General features: G+C 41.8%; 1 protein-coding gene across 1 annotated transcript in view; it reads left to right on the top strand.

Annotated features, from left to right (window-relative positions):
- Nucleotides 1–24,762, top strand: part of LOC127528879 (claudin-16-like) — a 42,454-nt gene that overhangs the window by 407 nt on the left and 17,285 nt on the right. The gene's annotated exons all lie outside the window — the stretch shown is intronic.

Below are 24,762 nucleotides of genomic sequence, written 5' to 3'. Positions count from 1 at the left end.
TTTTGAAACTCTGGATTAACTCCAGCTCTCTCTTATACATAAAATACAGCGGATTCAGAAAGTTCCCACACTCCTTTACTTCATGTAGACTGTAATATAGTGTAGATTAGATTTTGAATGGACACATTTGCCATTTTTGCCCATCAGTCTACACTCAGTGATACATCATTATAAAGTGAAAACATGTTTTCAGAAAGGTTAGCAAATTTATTAAAAATGAAAAATTGAAATCTCTCATTTAATTAGGTTTTCACACCCTATGCTATGGCACTGGTTAGTTTTGGTTCTCCTTGAGATGTGTCTAGAATTTGGTTGGAGTCCAACTTTGGCAAATAAAATGGATTGGATATACAGTCATATGAAAAAGTTTGGGAACCCCTCTTAATTCTTTGGATTTTTGTTTATCATTGGCTGAGCTTTCAAAGTAGCAACTTCCTTTTAATATATGACATGCCTTATGGAAACAGTAGTATTTCAGCAGTGACATTAAGTTTATTAGATTAACAGAAAATATGCAATATGCGTCATAACAAAATTAGACGGGTGCATAAATTTGGGCACCACAACAGAGATATTACATCAATACTTAGTTGAGCCTCCTTTTGCAAATACAACAGCCTCTAGACGCCTCCTATAGCCTTTGATGAGTGTCTGGATTCTGGATGGAGGTATTTTTGATCATTCTTCCATACAAAATCTCTCCAGTTCAGTTAAATTTGATGGCTGCCGAGCATGGACAACCTGCTTCAAATCATCTCATAGATTTTCGATGATATTCAAGTCAGGGGACTGTGATGGCCATTCCAGAGCATTGTACTTCTTCCTCTGCATGAATACCTTTGTAGATTTTGAACTGTGTTTTGGGTCATTGTCTTGTTAGAATATCCAACCACTACGTAACTTCAACTTTGTGACTGATGCTTGAACATTATCCTGAAGAATTTGTTGATAATGGGTTGAATTCATCCGACCCTCAACTTTAACAAGGGCCCCAGTCCCTGAACTAGCCACACAGCCCCACAGCATGATGGAGCCTCCACCAAATTTGACAGTAGGTAGCAGGTGTTCTTCTTCTGCCATGCAAAGTGCTTTTTGTTATGACCAAATAACTCAATTTTTGTCTCATCAGTCCAAAGCACTTTGTTCCAAAATGAATCAGGCTTGTCTAAATGAGCATCTGCATACAACGAGCAACTCTGTTTGTGGCGTGAGTGCAGAAAGGGCTTCTTTCTCACCACCCTGCCATACAGATGTTCTTTGTGCAAATTGCGCTGAATTGTAGAACGATGTACAGATACACCATCTGCAGCAAGATGTTCTTGCAGGTCTTTGGAGGTGATCTGTGGGTTGTCTGTAACCATTCTCACAATCCTGTGCATATGCCGCTCCTGTATTTTTCTTGACCTGCCAGACCTGTTGGGTTTAACAGCAACTGTGCCTGTGGCCTTCCATTTCCTGATTACATTCCTTACAGTTGAAACTGACAGTTTAAACATCTGAGATAGCTTTTTGCAGCCTTCCCCTAAACCATGATACTGAACAATCTTTGTTTTCAGATCTTTTGAGAGTTGCTTTGAGGATCCCATGCTGTCACTCTTCAGAGGAGAGACAAAGGGAAGCACACCTTGCAACTGACCATCTTAAATACCTTTATATCTCATGATTGGACACATCTGTCTATGAAGTTCAAGGCTTAACGAGCTAATCCAACCAATTTGGTGTTGCAAGTAATCAGTATTGAGCAGTTATATGCATTCAAATCAGCAAAATTACAAGGGGACCCAAATTTTTGCACAGCCAGTTTTTCACATTTGAATTAATTACTGCTTCACTAAAAATCTTTGTTCGGAAAACATCCCAGTACTCAGCTGTTCCTAGGAAATGAAAGACATACCACTGTTATCTTTTTTTTTGAAAGTAAATTATTATGCAGGCTGAGAGGGGATCCCAAACTTTTTCATATGACTGTAGTTTAGAAAGGCACACACCTATGTATATAAGGCCCGCGATTCATACAGCCTGTCAAGACAAAAACCAAGCCATGAAGTCAAAGAAACTGTCTGTATACCTCTCTTGTGATGAGGCAAAGATGAGAGGGAGTGTATAAACTATTGATAAAGCTTTGAGTTTTTCCAGGAGCAAAGTTGCCTCAATAATTGTGAAACAGAAGAAATTTTGAACCACTAGAACTCTTCCTAGACTAGGCAATCCAGCCACACTGCGTAAGCAGGGAAGATGGGCTTTGGTCAGTGAGGTGACCAAAAATCCAATGATCATGCTAACAGAGCTTCGGAAGTCCTCTCCTGAGATCCATCAATCAAGTGTTTATGGTTCAGTAGCTAACTCGGGGGTCTTCAATTACAGTCCTGGAGGGCTGCAGTGGTTGCAGGTTTTTGTTCTAACCCAGCTGCTCACTTAGAAAGCAATTCTTGCCAATTATGTAATTTCATGGCTTGTTAGTACTTTAACTCTGCTATGTCAGGTCATTCTCATATCCTAGATTTTCTTCATCCAAATGATTTGAAGGCTAAAATGGATGAGTAATTCTCAGTCCTTCACTTTTTTCTCTTCACTTTCCTTCCAAGTATTTATTTAAACCCAATAGTGCATGATAAATACACACAGGTGTAAATGGTAACAAGCTAAATGGAGAAATGCTGGTCTCTTTTGTCATTTGCATGTTATTGGTAATTAGGAACAATTAAAAACCAAGAATACAGCTGTTTAAGACTAAAATAAACAATAAGGGTTCAAAATCTTAACGAGCGAGACAACTAAAGTGAAGTGCTTCTTATTACGCAACTGGGTTGGAGCAAAAACCTGCAGCCACTGCGGACCTCCAGGACCGTGATTGATGACCCCTGATCTAACTAATTCTTGGAGTTTGCCAAAAGGCATTTAAAGGACTCTGACAGCAAAACAAAAACAATCATCTGGTTTGTTGAGTCAGAAATTTAATTCTTTGGACAAAACAAGTAGTATGTCTGGTGAAGACCAGGCACTACTCATCACCTGCATATATCCATCCCTATGGTGAAGCATGGTAGTGGCAGCATCATGTTATGGGGTTGCCGCTGGTGGCTGGGACAGAGAGACTGGTCAGAATTTAGGGAAGGATGAATGCAGCCGAACACAGAGAAGTCCTTGAAGACCACCTGCTCCAGACTGGAGTGACAGTTCACCTTTCATCATGACAATAACCTGGAGCATCTAGCCAAGCCAGTGCTGGACAGGCTTGGGGACAAGTCTGTGACTGTCCTTGAGTGGCCTGGTAGAAGTGCAGATTTTCAGACGCAATCTAATGGAGTTTTAAAAGATCTGCCAGGGAGAAAGGGATAAACTGCCCAATTCCAGGTGTACAAAGCTCTTACCGACTCTGTGACAATCACACAAATACAAATGACACTAAAATACCAGCTCCTTTTAGCATTGTGTCATTTGCACCTGTGTCTGCACTGCCTATCACTAATACTCAGTATTTGGATGCAATAAGTTTTACCCCAAGTCTCAATTTGAGGAGTTCTGGTGTAAGTGACATTTTAACAACAACTCACCAGCACAGCCAAAGCCGGACAGCAGAAAATGTCACATTTTGCTCCATTAAAAACCTTGACCAATAAGAAATTGCACTGCTCAGTGGAAATCCAAGTAGTGAATTGTATTGCTGCCAGCAGACGAGAAAAGTTTAATAATACAATCTACTTGATAGACCTCATACTCAAGACGTCAGTTTAAAGAATTTCTTTGGCCTTAAATTCCTTTGTTAATCATGACTCAAAAATGGCTTTAATGCATGCCATCTATGAATTTACTAAATATCAGAAGACCGTCTAGTAAGAGGTCACCAGCGTGTCCTGTGTGAAAGCTCAGGCCTCCCCAGACCCACCACCAAACCGGTCATGCTGAATGATGTTACAGGCAGCATAACATTATCCATGGCTTCTCCAGACCCTTTCACATCTGTTGCATATGCTCAGGGTGAACCTGCTCTCATCTGTGAAAAGCACATGGTGCCAGTGGTGGACCTACAAATTCTGGTATTCTATGGCAAAGGCCAATCTAGTTCCATGGTGCCGGGCAGTGAGCACAGGGCCCACTAGTGGAAGTCGAGCCCTCAGGCCCCCCTCATGAAGTCTGTTTCTGATTGTTTGGTCAGAGACATTCACACCAGTGTCCTGCTGGAGGTCATTTTGTAGGCTCTGGCAGTGCTGATCCTGTTCTTCCTTGCCAAAAGGAGCAGATACCAGTCCTGCTGATGGGTTAAGGACCTTTTACAGCCCTGTCCAGCTCTCCTAGAGTAACTGCCTGTAGCTTGGTCACAAAGTTGCACAGGAGAGTTCAAGGAGTAGAAACCTTATTGCTGTTCTGCCAGTTACAAACACAAGCCTCTTACAGAAGCGAACCTGTCTCACAGGGAGCAGCTGTCAAACGTGACACACCATCCCCAACTCCTGCTCAAAAGAACACAAAATCTTCTTCATCAAGGGGATCCAGTGGGTCTGCAGCAACGGCCGGAGTGGAGGAAGTCTGCGGGAAAAGAGACAGGAGAATGAGAGAGCACAGGATAGCTGCTTGATCTTTTAAATATTCATAGCACCACATGAGGAGCAAGTCGCACAGCAAGCCGACAAGCTGTCAGCTGATCCCGCAAACAGGTACTGAAATAGTGTGTTTCTTTTCCATTCAAAAACCGTTTAAAACGGGGTTTCTGTAGGGCCGGCACGTCCGCCAGTGGTAGTGGTCACTATATATATATATAGCATTGGCGATTCTAAATTGTCTCTGGTGTGTGGGTGTGTGCGCCCTGCGGTGGGCTGGCACCTTGCCCGGGGTTTGTTTCCTGCCTTGTGCCCTGTGTTGGCAGGGATTGGCTCATGTATTTAGGATATAGCGGGTTGGATAATGGATGGATGGACATTTGTATGCATAGCCCCATTTGCCTGTTTTCGTTTTTTTTCATTCTTCAGTAATATTTCAGCAAACCCGGAACTTGTCAGTTCAAATCCTGGTACTGACACCACTGTGTGACCCTGAGGAAGTCACTTCACCTGCCTGTGCTGCAAAAAACAAAAGTAATGTAACAAATTGTACCTCAGATGTTGCAAGTTGCTGGAATAAAGGCATAAGTCAAATAGATAAATATGTATTATACACATAGGAACTATTCATTTATTTTCAGTTAAGTCATCTGCAGCAAACCTTTATAAATGAGGGTTTCTCATTTTTAGAGAGTGCAAACTGTTTCTTCTTCATTGACGTTTTCTCTTGGAGAGCTTTTTTCATTTCATTGAAAATTAAAGCAGCAGCTACCAAAATATGTAGCTTTCTTATTAATTTTTCAACATTGTGTAAAATAACTTTATGAAGTAACATAAAAGGTTTAAATACTGGTTATCCTTTTACACTAAAATATTACTAAAGAGATACAAAAAAAGTAAAATGCATATGTTGTTTTTCTTTAAGGAGATTAAATATTACTGAAGAAAAAAAAAAAAAACTTAAACAGCCAAATGGGGCTATGCATACGAACTTAAAAGGTTTAAATAAAACAGAAATATATACCTTTTATTTTTACTTCCTTAACTTGTGGAGGGTGTATCTTGTAGCAAAGCCCTAAGTTTTTTCATGAAAGCCCGTTTCAGTCAATAAGTCTTAAAAACAGGTGTAAAGATATTGACAATAAGCTACACAAACCCACCAAGACATGCAATCGTTTAAATCAAGGCGTGAGTCGAAAAACACCATCCGATACTATTAGTTAACGATTTACACATTTCTATATGTATTGTAAGCATACAATACAACTGATAATATGTTGCGCTTATTTATCTGGTGTACCGACATTTTTGCGCGTTTAATGGCTGAAATCTAACGTGGTTTGTGCCCTTCAGAATGAAAACAGTTTGCATTTACCTTTTTAATAAAAGGCGAGCTTTTAAGCCTGAGAAATCACCCCGTAAATGCACACGTTTAATTCTTTATCACTTCAAACAACTGAACTATCCAGAACATTTCAGATAGATAGATAGAGATAGATAGATAGATACTTTATTAATCCCAGGGGGAAATTCACATACTCCAGCAGCAAAAAATATTAAATTAAAGAGTAATAAAAAAAAAAAAAAAAAATGCAGGTAAAAAACAGACAATAACTTGAATAATGTTCAACGTTTACCCCCTCTGGTGGAATTGAAGAGTCGCATAGTTTGGGGGAGGAATGATCTTCTCAGTCTGTCAGTGGAGCAGGACAGTGACAGCAGTCTGTCGCTGAAACTGCTCCTCTGTCTGGAGATGACACTGTTTAATGGATGTAATGGATTCTCCATAATTGATAGGAGCCTGCTGAGTGCCCGTTGCTCTGCTACGGATGTCAAACCATCCAGCTCTATGCCAACAATAGAGCCTGCCTTCCTCACCAGTTTGTCCAGGCGTGAGGCATCCTTCTTCTTAATGCTGCCTCCCCAGCACACCACTGCGTAGAAGAGGGCACTCGCCACAACCATCTGATAGAACATCTGCAGCATCTTACTGCAGATGTTGAAGGATGCCAGTCTTCTAAGGAAGTACAGGCGGCTCTGTCCTTTCTTGCACAGAGTATCAGTATTGGCAGTCCAGTCCAATTTATCGTCCAGCTGCACTCCCAGGTATTTATAGGTCTGCACCCTCTGCACACAGTCACCTCTGATGATCACGGGGTCCATGAGGGGCCTGGGTCTCCTAAAATCCACCACCAGTTCATTGGTTTTGCTGGTGTTCAGTTGTAGGTGGTTTAAGTCGCACCATTTAACAAAGTCCTTGATGAGGTTTCTATACTCCTCCTCCTGCCCACTCCTGATGCAGCCCATGATAGCAGTGTCGTCAGCAAACTTTTGCACGTGGCAGGACTCCGAGTTATATTGGAAGTCTGATGTATACAGGCTGAATAGGACCGGAGAAAGTACAGTCCCCTGCGGCGCTCCTGTGTTGCTGACCACAATGTCAGATCTGCAATTCCCGAGACGCACATACTGAGGTCTGTTTGTAAGATAGTCCACGATCCATGCCACCAGGTATGAATCTACTCCCATCTCTGTCATCTTGTCCCTAAGGAGCAGAGGTTGGATGGTGTTGAAGGCGCTAGAGAAGTCTAGAAACATAATTCTTACAGCGTCATTGCCTCTGTCCAAGTGGGAGAGGGATCGATGTAGCATATAGATGATGGCATCTTCCGCTCCCACCTTCTCCTGGTATGCAAACTGCAGAGGGTCGAGGGCAGGTTGGACCTGTGGCCTCAGGTGGTGAAGCAGCAGCCGCTCCATGGTCTTCATCACATGTGATGTTAGAGCGACAGGCCGGAAGTCATTCAGCTCACCAGGACGTGATACCTTTGGGACTGGGGTGATGCAAGATGTTTTCCAAAGCCTCGGGACTTTCCCCTGTTCCAGGCTCAGGTTGAAGATGTGCTGTAGAGGACCCCCCAGCTCTGATGCACAGACCTTCAGCAGTCGTGGCGATACTCCATCTGGACCTGCTGCTTTGCTGGCACAAAGTTTCCTCAGCTCTCTGCTCACTTGAGCTGCTGTAATTGTGGGTGGGGATATCTCTCCTATGTTGGTATCAGCAGAAGGATGTGTACAGAGTGCAGTACTCCGAGGTGAGAGTGGGTTAGGGTGGTCAAACCTGTTAAAGAAGATGTTCATTTGGTTTGCTCTCTTCACGTCTCTCTCGATGGTGGTACCCCGCTTTGAGCTGCAGCCAGTGATGATCTTCATCCCATCCCACACTTCCTTCATGCTGTTGTTCTGCAACTTCTGCTCCAGCTTTCTCCTGTACTGCTCTTTCGCCGCCCTGAGCTGGACTCGGAGTTCCTTCTGCACGCGCTTGAGCTCATGCTGATCACCTTCTTTAAAGGCCCTTTTCTTTTGGTTCAAAAGGCCCTTGATGTCACTTGTAATCCATGGCTTGTTGTTAGCATAGCAGCGTACAGTTCTTACTGGAACTACAATGTCCATACAGAAGTTGATGTAGTCAGTAGTGCAGTCAACAACCTCCTTAATGTTCTCACTATGTGATCCCTGCAGGATATCCCAGTCTGTAGTTCCAAAACATTGTCTCAGAGCATTCTCAGCCTCCGGGGTCCACTTTCTGAATGATCGTGTGGTTGTAGGTAGGACTCTCACTTTTGGTTTGTAGTGAGGCTGAAGCAGAACCAGGTTATGATCTCCTTTCCCAAGCTCAGGCAGCGGGGTGGCACTGTATGCGTCTTTAACGTTTGCATACAGTAAATCAATAGTCTTATTTCCCCGGGTGTTGCAGTCCACATACTGGGAGAATGCAGGTAATGTTTTGTCCAGCGTCACATGGTTAAAGTCTCCAGCGATTAGCACAAGTGCCTCGGGGTGCTGCATTTGTAACTTAGCAACAGCAGAATGGATGATGTCACTCGCTATTTCCACGTCCGCCCGAGGAGGAATATACACGATGACAACAATGACGTGTCCAAACTCTCTGGGCAAGTAATAGGGACGTAGACTTATGGCCAACAGTTCGATGTCCCTGCAGCAAGTGGAGATTTTGACTTTAACATGTCCAGAGTTACACCACCGTGTATTAACTTAGAGAGCGAGTCCTCCTCCTTTGTGCTTCCAACAGGTACTTGAGTCTCTGTCCGCTCTAACTGTGCTAAACCCGGGTAGCTCCACATTAGCATCTGGGATGGTGTTAGTTAGCCACGTTTCGCAGAAACACAACAAACTACATTCTCTGAAGGTTCTGACATTTTTCACCAGCGCAGCCAGTTCGTCGATCTTATTTGAGATTGAGTTCACATTCCCCAGAATAACAGAAGGCACCGAAGGCTTAATGCTTATGCTTCAGGCATACATCCAGCATTCAAACTATGTTTAAAAAGCACAACTGTAAAAGGAATTCAGCATTTCTTAATTGAAAATGTTCCTTTAATCCTCAACATGTCTCAATGAGTCGTTCTGGTGGTTTTACTTGACATTTTGATATTCTGGTTAATTGTGTTTGCAGTTGAGATGTTCTTTCCTGATTTATACTTGTTTTCTCGTTAATATTTGTTTCGCTGGTGTTAGTGTTCTGATTAGAGGTTATTGGTCCTTTGATGTCTCGACGGTTTCTTCTTAGAACAGCTCCTATTACGCAATTCCGTCACATACTTTTATATACATATGTTTCTCCGCTTTTCTGGAAACATGTAAAAAACTTGTGCCGCTCAAACGTCACATTGTGCTTTGGGTTGCAATACGTTTCGAATTTTTCAACTATTTTGTTCAATTTCATATTGTCTCCATCTTCTTCAAACTGAAAATTGTTATACACCTCTAGCCCCTCTTCGCCAATTACATGTAGAAGCATAAACGCTTTCATTTTTTCACTTTTCCTATCTGCTTCAATCGCAGCAAGATACAACTCGAATCTCTGTTTAAATCTTTTCCAATTTTCAGCTACATTTCCCTTTAACTGGAGATTTGGTGGGGGCTGTAATCCTAACATATTTTTTTTTCTCTTTTGCTAGAACGTCTTAGCGCTTTCTGATCACGTTTTTGGGTTACTCACAGACACGCGACTCGTTCAAAAGCTGAACCTCTTCTTCAGATTCCTCTTCCAATCCGCCACTTCTGACACCATGTAGTGATCTTGTTAGGTTCGTAGTTTAATCAATACACAGGATTGAAAGATATAATAACTTTTTAATAGACAGACTTTAGAGACATTTACTGTACAAGTTACTAATCGTTCTTTAGTTCACGCCCATTCTCCTACTTGCATCGGCATTCACAGGCATTACTAATCATTCTGTAAGTATCCCTTAACAGACCTTACTAATCAACTATCATTACAAAATCCAACGTGGTTTGTGCCCTTCAGAATGAAAACAGTTAGCATTTACCTTTTTAATAAAAGGCGAGCTTTTAAGCCTGAGAAATCACCCCGTAAATGCACACGTTTAATTGCACATGTATTAATATGTATGCTTACACAGTATTAAAAGACACTCAAAAATTAACGTCATTTACCTTTGTTCCCGCGTTTGATAAAAGGCGAGCTTTTAAGCCTGAGAAATCACCCCGTAAATGCACACGTTTAATTGCACATGTATTAATATGTATGCTTACACAGTATTAAAAGACACTCAAAAATTAACGTCATTTACCTTCGTTCTCGCGTTTGACTCGTGCTGTAAATCTCTTCCTTGTTTTTAGTTCAAGTGATTGCGTAGGAGGCGTGATGATGCGATACGTGACTCCGCCTCCTCCATTAGAGTATATGGACAAAAAACAGGTTCCAGTTATGACCATTACACGCAGAATTTCGAAATGAAACCTGCCTAACTTTTGTAAGTAAGCTGTAAGGAATGAGCCTGCCAAATTTCAGCCTTCCACCTACAGGGGAAGTTGGAGAATTAGTGATGACTGAGTGAGTGAGTCAGTCAGTCAGTCAGTCAGTTAGTGAGTCAGTGAGGGCTTTGCCTTTTATTAATTAGTATAGATATATATAAATACATACTAGCCGACGCCCGCAGTAGCATACGGTGGTGTAAGAATAGGAACAGAAAAACGGTGAGAAAGGAATTCAGAAATCAAGAAGAAATAAATTCTTCTTGAAAGACGCAGTTGTGCATAGGTGTTTGGTGGAGATGACAGATAATGAGTCGAAAGAGCTAACCCTAGAAAAAGCCACGTACAACTGACCGTGGCTGAAGACTGGTATCAGGTCTGTGCTCTGCTCTTTGGGTATCCGACAGTGCATGTAGAATTTCCGGCCAAGCAGGATTACATGTGAAAGTGATAAATACATCAAGCTTTCTGAATTTACGTACTATGGCCATGGCATCCTGGTAGTTTTGTTGCATGTATCTTGGACTTCCTGGAAATGTGGACAGTAATATGATCATTTTGCCTACACGTACGGTGTTATTTTCAGCGTTTGCTTGCAGTGCCTCTGCTAGTCCTTTGTCTTGTTCCACGTGCAGATTTTGTTGATGTAATCTGAGATAGTTGAGACGCGCCCTCTGTTTAAACATCTACGACGTACTGTTGGAATAGTTTGCCGCTGGAGTGCAAAATACTAAATGTATTCCTCATTGTTAATCTGTACACGTAAAATTGGCATTGAGTAAGCCTTATTCGCTTGCCGGTTCTTTTATCGGGAACATGTTGAAATTTTTGTGCCAGCCAATGTCTCGGTAAGGGAATAAAAGTGGGTAAACCATAGGAGCGCAATTCATATTGAGCGTGGAAATCTGTTCATAGGAGTTGCCTATGGCAGGGGTCCCCAACCACCGGGTCGCAGACTGGTACCGGTCCGCAGAGCATTTTGTGCCGGGCCGCGCCAAACGGATGGCTGTTTTATTTTGGAAAACACTTCCATCATAGGTGGCGATAAGGCAATGTACTTGGTGAATAGTTTATATATTGCGCACTTCATTATCTTTTGGTACACGTCTCCGCACCCTCCCCCAACCCGGTCCTCAGAAAACAATTACCCAAATTAAAAAGTTCCTAGGTCACAAAAAAGGTTGGGGTAATTTTAATCCACAAGCTAGCAAAAATGAGTAAAAAACAAACGTCTTTGGAGAGCTTCTTTGGAAAGGGAAAAAGGCCCAATGAGGAGACAGAAGAAGAGCCTTCGACTTCCAAGAAAAAGAAAGCTGCATTTAATAGACAATATCAGGATTCCTACTTAAAATACGGGTTTATCGCTACAGGCGATTCTCACGCACCAAGCCCACTCTGCATAATATGTGGCGACATGCTAGCAAATGAGGCTATGAAGCCTTCAGAACTGCTTCGGCACATGGAGACCAAGCACCCTGCATTAAAAGACAAGCCTTTGGAATTTTTTGAAAGTAGAAAACGTGAACAAGATGGACAGAGGCAATTGCTAATGGCCACCACCTCAACAAATACGAGTGCACTGAGAGCTTCATACCTAGTGGCTAACCGCATTGCTAAGTTGAAGAAACCTTTTACCATAGGTGAGGAATTGATCCTGCCGGCCGCTAAGGACATTTGCCATGAACTGCTAGGAGAGGCTGCTGTTAAAAAGATAGCACAGGTTCCTCTTTCGGCTAGCACCGTCACTAGGCGAATTGAGGACATAGCAGAGGACATTGAGACACAGTTGTTGGAGAGGATTAATAAGTCACCATGGTATGCAATTCAGGTTGATGAATCTACTGATATTGACAACAAGGCAATACTACTTGTTTATGTGCGATATATATATCAGGAGGAGGTGCATGAGGATATGTTATGTGCACTGTCACTGCCAAGCAACACCACTGGCACAGAACTATTCAAATCTTTAAATGATTACATATCAGGAAAACTGGATTGGTCCTTTTGTGTCAGCATATGCACGGACGGAGCTGCTGCCATGACTGGACGGATTTCTGGTTTAATTGCTCGGGTTAAGGAGGTTGCACCTGAATGTGAGGCTATGCACTGTCATTCACAGGGAAATGTTGGCTTGCCAAAAAATGTTACCTGAACTTAACAGCGTATTGAACGATGTCATTAAAGTCATTAACTACATCAAAGCAAATGCCCTAAACTCGCGTCTGTTCGAGCAGCTTTGTGATGAGATGGATGCAGAGCACAAACGCCTTCTCTTACACACAGAAGTAAGATGGCTATCTAAAGGGAGATCGTTGGCCAGAGTTTTTGAGTTACGAGAGCCACTGCGGAGATTTCTTTCAGAAAAAAAGCCACAACTGGCAGAACATTTCAGTGACATGAACTGGGTCGCAAAACTTGCTTACTTGTGCGACATATTCAATCTGCTTAATGAACTCAATCTGTCACTTCAGGGGAAAATGACAACTGTCTTCAAGTTGGCAGACAAAATAGCTGCATTCAAAGCCAAACTTGAATTGTGGGGATGCCGAGTGAACAGAAAGATATTTGACATGTTTCAAACATTAGCAGGGGTTTTGGAAGAAACTGAGCCTGATTCAAAATTCTCACAGGTTGTGCATGACCACCTGTCTCTGCTTTTAAAAGAGTTCGAGCGGTACTTTCCAACCACAACAGACCCCCGAACTTCGAAAGAATGGATACGCGACCCATTTGTGAACAAACCAGGTGAATCGAGCCTGTCCGTGCAAGAAGAAGATCAACTGCTAGAAATTGCAAATGACGGTGGCCTTAAAAGTATGTTTCAAACAACAACTCTGCCGGTGTTCTGGATTAAGATCAAGGCAGAATTTCCAGAGATCACCAAAAAAGCACTGAATGCCTTGCTTCCGTTTCCAACAACCTATCTTTGTGAAGCAGGATTTTCTGCAGTGACAACGATCAAAACCAAATTACGGAGTAGACTGGACATAAGTAACACACTTTGGGTGACATTGTCTCCCATTACCCCCAGATGGGACCGGCTCATAAAAGGGAAACAAGCTCAGGGCTCCCACTAATTCTGAGGGATGGTGAGTTGTATTTTTACGCACTTTGTTTTTAGTTGTTTCTATACCGTTCTGTTTACATTAAACTTGTTCATGGCGCAAGAAAGGTTGTTTAATGTGTTTTGTTACACGTATATCATCCCACCCGTACATCCCCCCGCCCCCCCCCCCCCCCCCCCCCCGTACATTTGGTGATACATTTGCATGTGTATTTAAAACAGTATGGTCTGTGGCCAGGAGGTTGAGTTATCTATGCACACATGGAAGCAAACGCTAAAGAAGTGTTGTATTCTCGAATGTGTTCATGATAATTTTTAGCTTCTGATGTTTGCTGTGTAAGAAGCTGTTGTAAAGACACAGGAGCTGCAGGCAGCATGTGGAAGGGTTTGGAAAAGAATGAATAGGAATCGAGAAATACCTTGTCGGCTGCATTAGGGCGGGAACGGTTTTGAAGTGGAAGCAGGACGAACCAGAAGAGAAATATATATATAAGATATATATATATATATATATAATACAGTTAGGTCCATAAATATTTGAACAGAGACAACTTTTTTCTAATTTTGGTTCTGTACATTACCACAATGAATTTTAAATAAAACAACTCAGATGCAGGTGAAGTGCAGACTTTCAGCTTTAATTCAGTGGGGTGAACAAAACGATTACATAAAAATGTGAGGCAACTAAAGCATTTTTTAACACAATTCCTTCATTTCAGGGGCTCAAAAGTAATTGGACAATTGACTCAAAAGCTATTTCATGGGCAGGTGTGGGCAAGTCCGTCATTATGTCATTATCAATTAAGCAGATAAAAGGCCTGGAGTTGATTTGAGGTGTGGTGCTTGCATGTGGAAGATTTTGCTGTGAACAGACAACATGTGGTCAAAGGAGCTCTCCATGCAGATGAAAGAAGCCATCTTTAAGCTGCAAAAACAGAAAAATCCCATCCGAGAAATTGCTACAATATTACGAGTGGCAAAATCTACAGTTTGGTACATTCTGAGAAAGAAAGCAAGCACTGATGAACTCAGCAACGCAAAAAGACCTGGACGTCCACGGAAGACAACAGTGGTGGATGATTGCAGAATCATTTCCATGGTGAAGAGAAACCCCTTCACAACAGCCAACCAAGTGAACAACACCCTCCAGGGGGTAGGCGTATCGATATTCATCCATCCATCCATCCATTTTCCAACCCGCTGAATCCGAACACAGGGTCACGGGGGTCTGCTGGAGCCAATCGCAGCCAACACAGGGCACAAGGCAGGAACCAATCCTGGGCAGGGTGCCAACCCACCGCAGTATCGATATTCAAGTCTACCATAAAGAGAAGACTGCAAGAAAGTAAATACAGAGGATGCACTGCAAGGTGTAACGGCTTGGGCGTGCATGGCTGCCAGTGGCACTGGGACACTAGTGTTTATTCATGATGTGACACATGACAGAAGCAGCCAAATGAATTCTGAGGTGTTCAGAGACATACTGTCTGCTCACATCCAGCTAAATGCAGTCAAATTGATTGGGCGGCGTTTCATGATGCAGATGGACAATGACCCAAAACATACAGCCAAAGCAACCCAGGAGTTTATTAAAGCAAGGAAGTGGAAAATTCTTGAATGGCCAAGTCAGTCACCTGATCTTAACCCAATTGAGCATGTATTTCACTTGTTGAAGACTAAACTTCAGACAGAAAAGCCCACAAACAAACAGCAACTGAAAGCCGCTGCAGTAAAGGCCTGGCAGAGCATTAAAAAGGAGGAAACCCAGCATCTGGTGATGTCCATGAGTTCAAGACATCAGGCTGTCAAAGGGTTTTCAACCAAGTATTAGAAATGAACATTTTATTTCCAGTTATTTAATTTGTCCAATTACTTTTGAGCCCCTGAAATGAAGGGATTGTGTTAAAAAATGCTTTAGTTGCCTCACATTTTTATGCAATCGTTTTGTTCACCCCACTGAATTAAAGCTGAAAGTCTGCACTTCAACTGCATCGGAGTTGTTTCATTTAAAATTCATTGTGGTAATGTACAGAACCAAAACTAGAAAAAAGTTGTCTCTGTCCAAATATTTATGGACCTAACTGTATATCTATCTATCTATCTATAATATCTCAAGGGGGAAGTCCCAATTTCCTATCTTCACAGAGGAACAAGTACAGTATCTTTTGATTAATCAACCCGCAGTTACACACCACAACACACTACGCAAACCATACACGAGTGACCCATTCCCACTAAATACAATGGTTGAATTGTGACCCTACACAACCCAACTGGAACATCCAGGACCCATAGTTTAAGAAACTGTGTTATAGGGGGTTATTGTTCCACATCCTGGGTGAGACAAAGATTAGGTTAACTGTGTTAGTGTGAGTGTGCTGGTGTGAGAGGGCCCCTGAGGCTTGTGTGTTACATTAATTGACAATTGTGTGATTGTGGGTGTGTGTGTGAGTGGGCCTGGAGAATAGATTGGTACTCTGCTCAAGGGGAGCTTCCTTTACTACACCTGATGTGGCCACAATGTGCTTTGGTTACCCCACAAATTTGAATTGTGCTTATTCGGGTTTGTACGAGATTTGGATAATTTTGGCATTCTCAGTAGCTTGGTATTGTGTAAGCCTATGAATAATAAAGGTATATAGTTGCACCATAAAGCACCATACTTAAGGTGGTGTGTGATATAAGAAATATATAGATTTTCAAAAACCCAATGAATGAATGAATGATAAGTGCCATGCTGCATCATGACTAGAGTCCTCCTTATCTTCACTGACTGTCTGCTGTTTTGAAGTATTTACAACTGATATCTTTGAAACTGGAAACCCACCTGCTAATAGGGGACATGGGCACTGTATAAATACTAGTAGCAGTAGTGACTTTATGTATCCTTGTGGAATTTCATTCTTATTATAAAGAATAAACATAACAAATAACCAACAACACAAACAAAATAAATTCATGAGTAAACTTTCAGCCAGGTGTCTTCACCTTCCTGGTTGCACAGACCAAACGCAATGACCAGTAATAAAGGGCATACATTCAAAAATATGTTACACTCTCACTGTGACAGGAGGCCATGGCCCTGTACTACAGTGCTTGTAGCCCACTCTGCAGAGATCTCTTTTTATGTTGACCTGTTTTGATCAGTGTCAAAAAAGCCAAATTATTTTCACTCCAATTCAATGTTGCATAACAATAAAATGCAAACACTTCCAAAGGTTAAGTATTTTTTATAGGCCCTGTAAGTGAAAAACACTTTAAAACAGCTATACAAGTCTACAAAATTGAACTCATAAAAATTTGTTTTAATTTTGCATACTTCTTTTTGCTTGCATTCATCGACACAATACAAAATATACACATCACATTTACTGTAAGTATAAAATTAAGAAGACATTTTATTAAACTTTAACTCCTTCTTCTTTGGGCTGCTCCCATTAGGGGTTGCCACCGCGGATCATCTTCTTCCATATCTTTCTGTCCTCTACATCTTGTTCTGTTACACCCACCACCTACATGTCCTCTCTCACCACATCCATAAACCTTTGCTTAGGCCTTCCTCTTTTCCTCTTCCCTGGCAGCTCTATCCTTAGCATCCTTCTCCCAATATACTCAAAATCTCTCCTCTGCACATGTCCAAAGCAACGCAATCTCAACTCTCTGACTTTGTCTCCCAACCGTCCAACTTGAGCTGACCATCTAATGTCCTCATAATCTAATTCTAATAATGCTAATCGCTGGAGACTTTAACCATGTGACGCTGGACAAAACATTGCCTGCATTCTCCCAGTATGTGGACTGTAACACCCGGGGAAATAAGACTATTGATTTACTGTATGCAAACGTTAAAGACGCATACAGCGCCACCCCGCTGCCTGCGCTTGGGAAAGGAGATCATAACCTGGTTCAGCTTCAGCCTCACTATAAACCAAAAGTTAGAGTCCTACCTGTAACCACACGATCATTCAGGAAGTGGACCCCGGAGGCTGAGAATACTCTGAGAGAACTTTTTGGAACTACAGACTGGGATATCCTGCAGGGATCTCATAATGAGAACATTGAGGAAGTTGTTGACTGCACTACTGACTACATCAACTTCTGTATGGACATTGTAGTTCCAGTAAGAACAGTACGCTGCTATGCTAACAACAAGCCATGGATTACAAGTGACATCAAGGGCCTTTTGAACCAGAAGAAAAGGGCTTTTAAAGACGGTGATCAGCATGAGCTCAAGCGCGTGCAGAAGGAACTCCGAGTCCAACTCAGGGTGGCGAAGGAGCAGTACAGGAGAAAGCTGGAGCAGAAGTTGCAGAATAACAGCATGAAGGAAGTGTGGGATGGGATGAAGATCATCACTGGCTGCAGCTCGAAGCGGGGTACCACCATTGAGAGAGACGTGAAGAGAGCAAACCAAATGAACAACTTTTTTAACAGGTTTGACCACCCTAACCCACTCTCACTCTCACCTCGGAGTACTGCACCCTCCACACATCCTTCTGCTGATACCAGCATAGGAAAAACATCCCCACCCATAATAACAACAGCGCAAGTGAGCAGAGAGCTGAGGAGACTTCGTGCCAGCAAAGCAGCGGGTCCAGATGGAGTATCGCCACGACTGCTGAAGGTCTGTGCATCGGAGCTGGGGGGTCCTCTACAGCGCATCTTCAACCTGAGCCTGGAACAGGGGAGAGTCCCGAGGCTTTGGAAAACATCTTGTATCACCCCAGTCCCAAAGGTATCACGTCCTAGTGAGCTGAATGACTTTCGGCCTGTTGCTCTGACATCACATGTGATGAAGACCATGGAGAGGCTGCTGCTTCACCACCTTAGGCCACAGGTTCAACACGCCCTTGACCCTCTGCAGTTTGCATATCAGGAGAAGGTGGGAGCGGAAGATGCCATCATCTATATGCTACACCGATCCCTCTCTCACTTGGACAGAGGCAGTGGTGCTGTAAGAATTATGTTTCTAGACTTCTCTAGCGCCTTCAACACAATCCAACCTCTGCTCCTTAGGGACAAGCTGACAGAGATGGGATTAGATTCATACCTAGTGGCATGGATCGTGGACTATCTTAAAGACAGACCTCAGTATGTGCGTCTTGGGAACTGCACGTCTGACATTGTGGTCAGCAACACAGGAGCGCCACAAGGGACTGTACTTTCTCCGGTCCTGTTCAGCCTATATACATCGGACTTCCAATACAACTCGGAGTCCTGCCATGTGCAAAGGTTCGCTGATGACACTGCTATCGTGGGCTGTATCAGGAATGGGCTGGAGGAGGAGTATAGGGACCTAATCAATGACTTTGTTAAATGGTCCGACTCAAACCACCTACACCTGAACACCAGCAAAACCAAGGAGCTGGTGGTGGATTTTAGGAGGCCCAGACCCCTCATAGACCCAGTGATCATCAAAGGTGACTGTGTGCAGATGGTGCAGACCTATAAATATCTGGGAGTGCAGCTGGATGATAAATTAGACTGGACTGCCAATACTGATGCTCTGTGCAAGAAAGGACAAAGCCGGTTATACTACCTTAGAAGGCTGGCTTCCTTCAACATCTGCAATAAGATGCTGCAGATGTTCTATCAAACAGTTGTGGCGAGCGCCCTCTTCTACGCAGTGGTGTGCTGGGGAGGCAGCATTAAGAGGAAAGACGCCTCACGCCTGGACAAACTGGTGAGGAAGGCAGGCTCTATTGTTGGCATGGAGCTGGACAGTTTAACATCTGTGGCAGAGCGAAGGGCGCTCAGCAGGCTCCTATCAATTATGGAGAATCCACTGCATCCATTAAATAATGTCATCTCCAGACAGAAGAGCAGCTTCAGCGACAGACTGCTGTCACTGTCCTGCTCCACAGACAGATTGAGGAGATCGTTCCTCCCCCAAACTATGCGACTCTTTAATTCCACCAGGGGGGGTAAACGTTAATATTTAACATTATACATAGTTATTGTCTGTTTTTTTCACCTGTATTATTATCATTCTTTAATTTAATATTATTTATTGTATCAGTATGCTGCTGCTGAAGAATGTGAATTTCCCATTGGGATTAATAAAGTATCTATCTATCTATCTATCTATCTATCTATCTATCTATCTATCTATCTATCTATCTATCTATCTATCTATCTATCTATCTATCTATCTATCTATCTATCTATCTATCTATCTATCTATCTATCTATCTATCTATCTATCTATCTAATCCTGTCCATCCTCGTCACACCCAATGCAAATCTTAGCATCTTTAACTCTGCTACCTCCAGCTCTGTCTCCTGCTTTCTGGTCAGTGCCACCGTCTACAACTAATATAACATAGCTGGTCTCACTACCGTCCTGTAGACCTTCCCTTTCACTCTTGCTGATATCCGTCTGTCACAAATCACTCCTGACACTCTACTCCACCCATTCCACCCTGCCTGCACTCTCTTTTTCACCTCTCTTCCACAATCCCAATTACTCCCACATGTATTCTGTCTTGTTCCTACTGACCTTCATTCCTGTCCTCTCTAGAGCATATTTCCACCACTCCAGGGTCTCCTTAACCTGCTCCCTACTATCGCTACAGATCACAATGTCATCAGCAAACGTCATAGTCCACGGGGACTCTTGTCTAATCTCGTCTGTCAACCTGTCCATCAACATTGCAAATAAGAAAGGGCTCTGAGCCGATCCCTGATGTAATCCCACCTCCACCTTGAATGCATCCATCACTCCTACCGCAGACATCACCACAGTCACACGTTTCCATCTTTATCCTTTATTACCCTAACCTGCTGCACATTTTCCCAGCTCGCTCCCTGTGTCTAGCCAATCGGTACAGGTCCTTTTCTCCCTCCTTAGTGTCCAACCTTGCATACCACTCATTATACTCTTTTTCTTTAGCCTTCGCCACATCTCTCTTCATCTTGTGCCTTATCTCCTTGTACTCTTGTCTACTTTCTGCATCTCTCTGACTATCCCACTTCTTCTTTGCCATCCTCTTCCTCTGTATACTCTCCTGTATTTCCTCATTCCACTAACAGTTTTCCTTTTCCTCCTTCCTCTGTCCAGATGTCACACCAAGCTATCCTCCTCCTATCCACACCATGATAGAACAATTTGAATCCACCTCCGATCCACCTGGCCTTACTCCCCTTTATTCTCTTGTACGCACAATATATCAACCTTCCTTCTGTCCATCATATCGGCTTATTCTTTCCCCTTACCAGTCATACTGCCAACATTCAAAGTTCCTACTCTCAGTTCCACTCTCTTTACCTTTCTCCTCTCCTCCTGCCTCTGGATACGTCTCCCCCCTCTTCTTCTCCTTCTTCGGCCAACAGTAGCCGAATTTCCGCCAGCACCCTGTTGGCCAACAGTACTGGTGGCGGTCGTTGTTAACCTAGGTCTCGACTGATCCGGTATGGAAATTTGTATTGTTGTCTGCATATTGATTTGGCAAAATTTTACAACAGATGCCCTTCCTAACATAACGCTCCCCATTTATCTGGGCTTGGGACCAGTTTGTGCATCCCCTGTGGCTGGGTTATTCAGATTATACAATTTATTCTTATATGCAGTATCTCTCTATTATAAAAAAAAATCTTGGGTCGAGACATGATCTTCTCAGTAAGACACTTCGACGTCCCGCAAGACTAAACTTTACAACCTTTGGAAGCAAGACCTGTGAGACGGTCATTTTTGCACGTCACTCCCTAGTTATAAACAATTTAAAACAAGATCACAGATATCTAACCTCTCAGTTATTGGAATGCTTTTGGCAGACACACTTCATGTGCACCCAGCTCTTAAACATTTTAAACGTTCTAGATGGCATGTCAACGACTAAGCTAAGAAGAAAAAGCAGCTATACGCAAATTCTGAAAATAAGGAAAGTAATATTCAGCCCGGACCAAGTGGAATTGAAAACCTCGTAGGTCCAATCGGGGTCAGAAATAAAAGTCTTCATAAAAATGTTCAAAAACGTTGGTGCGATACACATGCAGAGCAGGTTAGAGATTATGAAAGCAGTGGAATTCGAAAGGCTCAAAAAAACGGTGCGATACACAAACAGAGCAAGTTACAGATTATGAAAGTAGTAAAAGATTGCATTAGCACAAACAAACGGAAATTATTACTCGGTGAAATAATGGAACAGCACAAACAGATCGAATATATGGGCATAAGCGATATGTCAGAAGTATGTAGATATTGTAAGGCTTTAAAGTTTAAGTCGGAGACTTGTAGATCATCTAATTCGTGTTGCCATCAGGGAAAAGTAGTGTTGCCTCCCAATGAAGAGGCATATCCGCAAGAATTAAAAGATTTGTTGTTTGGTGGAAGTGAAATCCACAAACACTACAGGCAAAATAACCAATTCTACAATAATCTTTTCGCGTTCGCATCATTCAATGCTGAAAATGCAGATTTACACAATAATTGACCAGACACTATGAGAATCTGTGGTCCCACAACAATTAAAGCTACGACGAGTTTAATTTTGAAGAAACCACAAATTGGTCGTGTGTATATTTATGATCACCGAGAAGTGATGCAACATAGAATCAAAAGAGTATGTAACAATTCCCATGAAAATAACAATCTCTTTAAATTGTATATCTGGATAACCAAACCCGGGGCTGGGCGAGCGAATCTGATGTTTAAATAAAAGAAAATAATATACATTCATTGACTTACATATAGTTTATGTCACTTCTTTGGTGGCCCATCATTTGTACACTTTCCCTGGAGCATCCCAATGAATCATCCAGCAGTTGTCCGTCAACATACTGACCTCCCAACGTCCCTTGTACCTTTTTTATTTTATATGTTCTTGATGTCCTGATGGAATCTTTCACCTTGCTTTTCACACGCTGCTCCAAGATTTTCAGAGGAAAATTCCAAATGCAGATCTAAAAAGTGAACTTTGAGACTCATGTTATAACCCAATTTGATAAACATAACTAATACATTGTTCACAATTACTGTAAAATCAGTATCTTTATTATTACCTAAAAACATAGAAATGACTAATTTGAATGATACCTGAGCCTCTCGTTCCAGATTGATCTTCACATAATCAAATCCAGAATCAGAAATCAGTTTTCTAATATCAGATCCTGCAAAAGTGCCATTTTTTAATTTAGCCTCAAAAAGATATTTTCAACACAAAGGCATAAAACATGCTCCATCTTTTTGATAGGCTTTGACAAGCTTCCTCATTAAATCGCCACCATTAATACGAAGCAGTGGTAGCAGCACTTTTTCTGGATCCGCAAAGCCTGATGATATTTTTGACCCCAAATGTAACCCAATTTAAATTCTTGGCTGTGTTGTCCCACTCACAGAGAAAACCTGGGAGTTTTATATGCCCTGACTACTGAGTTGCAAGCTCATCCTCCAATCTGCAGGGAAAACTCATAGGTTGGGGGCAGGATTGGCAGTCCAGCCACTGTAAAAAAACTCTCTCAGTGTTCCATTCGAACGTTTGTGCTGCTGAGGTGTCACACATTGCACGGCTGTGCTTGGATCCTAATTTGGGATCCTGAGGTGGTTTGTCATATGGTGGGTGAAGTAATGCGCTGTAGCAGTGTATGCTCCCAGCCTCTTCCTCCTCCTCCTCCTGACTGCTGAGTGCTCACCAATGTGTTCAATTCCAGCTAAATTCTCAACTTATTATTGAATAAAATAATTTTTTTACTTTAAACTTAGACTTTTATATTAAAAAACTATTAAATAAATTATCAATATTTAATTAATTATAGCGTGAAAGAAAAAAAAAACTTATACAGTAATTAACAACTGAAAAATTGTGTTTTGTGAAAAAGTGTTAAATGATGGAGAAACAGGTTTTCATTTTTTAATTCAGTGCCCAAAACTACATACAAATCACATGAAATAAAATAATTTTGTCAGTGTTTACCTTTGAATTGAATTGCTAGAGGTATATAAGAATGTTGTGTCCTGTCTTTAAACAGGGCTGAAAGCCAGGACTTTCCGGCAGAAGGTAGCATGCCCAATTAAAAAAGTGGATGCCCAGGTTCCAAAATAATTTCTCAGCTTTGTTGTGAGATAATTATTCAAGAACAACTTTGGAATTCTTGTTAAAATTGCAGAATAGTATAAATGGAAAACTGAAGTTTATAGATCTTGCTTGACTGCAAACTGGTACAAGAAATGAAAAAGGAGTCTGAACCAGAAACAAAATTAAATGGGAATTTAAACCAAAAACCAAAACCAGCAGTAGAACCTGTACAGAACCAAAATAAAACAAATACCAGTACCAAACAATCAACAAGAATAGGATCAGGGTGCCTGGGATCTGAAAGAATGGTCTCAGCTTTGCTGTGTAAACATCTACTAGATCTGTCAGATTTGTTCTAAGGAACTTACAAGCAATAATTGTTTTTGGGCAGCAGTTGCATTTACAAACCAACAAAAAACACCATAGTTAAAAATAGTAATACTGTAGATAGATAGATAGATAGATAGATAGATAGATAGATAGATAGATAGATAGATAGATAGATAGATAGATAGATAGATAGATAGATAGATAGATAGATAGATAGATAGATAATTGCTCATGAGTTTTGAAAATGTGCATCACTTGAACATCTGATTGTGAACAGTTTGGTAGTATTCTGTCATGACAGCAAAGAAAGCACCCCTCTCACATGGATCAATATGATGAAAGCTCAGCTTTACCTTATTACTGGTTCATGAAAATTTAAGCTGAAAGACATTTTTATTGGTTTAGTGCCTTTATTTTCACATGTATGAAGTACAGTGAAATTCATTCTTGTAAATGCTCATCAATTGTGATGTGAGGGCACCTGTGATGTGTGTCAGCCATCTTTATTTCTATTAACATCGTGGAGGCTAAATGTAAAAAGAATGGTGCATAAATTAACAAAATGCTTAAGTGAAAGATGTACAAACGGTGAAAACAAAACACAAATGAAAAAGACAAATCAACAATTTTACAGTCTTTCTGAGATAGATAGGTAGATAGAACTTTATTTTCCAGCAAGGGGTAATATGGCTTTTTACAGAAGATTTTGTATCTCTGTTATCCCTAGCTGATCAAGACAAGCGGTTTGTCTGCTTACCCACCAAAGTCCTCGAAGCACTCTCTTTTCACCTCTTGCCTCTTTCCACGTGATTCCAGACACAGTGAGCCTCCTGGTAAGAATCGGTTTAAAACACCTGTCCAATTCCAGCTGTAGAGGTTTTGAGGCCTTCAGTTATCTTTATGTGTGCAGATCTTTTAGAAAGACTTTCATCTGTTCACTCCTTTCATGGTGAAATTAGTCAGGAAATGTGTGCTGCCTCCTTTTGGATAGACTGAAAAGTCAGCTCTC

Source organism: Erpetoichthys calabaricus, chromosome 8 (genome assembly GCF_900747795.2).
Source record: "Erpetoichthys calabaricus chromosome 8, fErpCal1.3, whole genome shotgun sequence".
NCBI classification, from domain to species: domain Eukaryota; kingdom Metazoa; phylum Chordata; class Cladistia; order Polypteriformes; family Polypteridae; genus Erpetoichthys; species Erpetoichthys calabaricus.
This window is presented reverse-complemented; position numbering and strand designations above follow the sequence as displayed.